Below are 1,126 nucleotides of genomic sequence, written 5' to 3'. Positions count from 1 at the left end.
CTATCATTAGGATTTGCATCATTAGTTTTTCAAATGTACAGTATATAACTGCGTGAGGAATAGTTCAACCGTTTAAGAACGTTTCTCAATGTACAATTGCAAGGAATTTAGGGATTTCATCATCTGGGGTCCATCACAACATCAAAAGATTCACAGAATCCGGAGAAACGGCAAGGCCGCAAAACAACATTGAATGACCTTTGGTCCCTCAGGTGGCATTGCAATAAAAACCAACATCATTGTGTAAAGGAACGGTGTCAAACTAATTTTTGTCACTGGCCACATTTTAGTTGCGATTTCCCTCAGGGGGGCCGTTATGACGATGAAACCATATAAAAGTTTAATCATCTCTTCATATTATTACTACATGTACACAAAACAATTGGATAACTAACTTTGAAATCAGAAAGAAGTCAAGGATAATAGTTGATTCAGTTACTGTGAAAAGGGCTTCGCTAACAAACAAAAAATGCTTGCAAAGCTTTAACTTTTTATTTTGGCACAGACTTTAGTAAGAATCATGTAAGATGATGCACATGATTTTCTTTCGCGGGCCACATAGAATGATGTGGCAGGCCGGATTTTACACTTGTGGTGTGAAGGATATTACCACGTGGGTTCAGAAAACCATTGTCAGTTCACACAGTTCGTCCCGACATCTACAAATGCGAGCTAAAACTCTACCGTGCAAAAGCGAAAGCCATATATCAACAGCAAACAGAAACGCCGCCAGCTTCTGTGTGTCCGAGCTCATCTGAGATGGAAGGACTCAAAGTGGAAAAGTGCTGTTCTGTGGTTTAACGAGTTGCTAACACCGCAAGGATAAAGAATCGGGAAAAAATTATGCTTGACAAAATGCTCGACTGAAGTACTGAATGTGTCACACATTGAGGCTGAACTGTTTGCTCAGGTGGTGACTTTGTGTGTCTGTGTGCATTGTGGTGACTCATATAGAATCATGCCACCAGATTCCCGTTCCCAATTTGTCATGCTAAAACATTATCATCATCAAATCTTGATTCACCTGGAAGGATTTGCTCGAGACAGAGAGACCATACATAGTACAAGCTTGTTGGAACAAGTTTAATTTAAAAAAAAAAAAAAAAAAAAAAAGTATTTACAATGA

This window comes from Phycodurus eques, chromosome 2 (assembly GCF_024500275.1).
Source record: "Phycodurus eques isolate BA_2022a chromosome 2, UOR_Pequ_1.1, whole genome shotgun sequence".
NCBI lineage: Eukaryota > Metazoa > Chordata > Actinopteri > Syngnathiformes > Syngnathidae > Phycodurus > Phycodurus eques.
Note: the sequence above shows the minus strand (reverse complement) of the source record.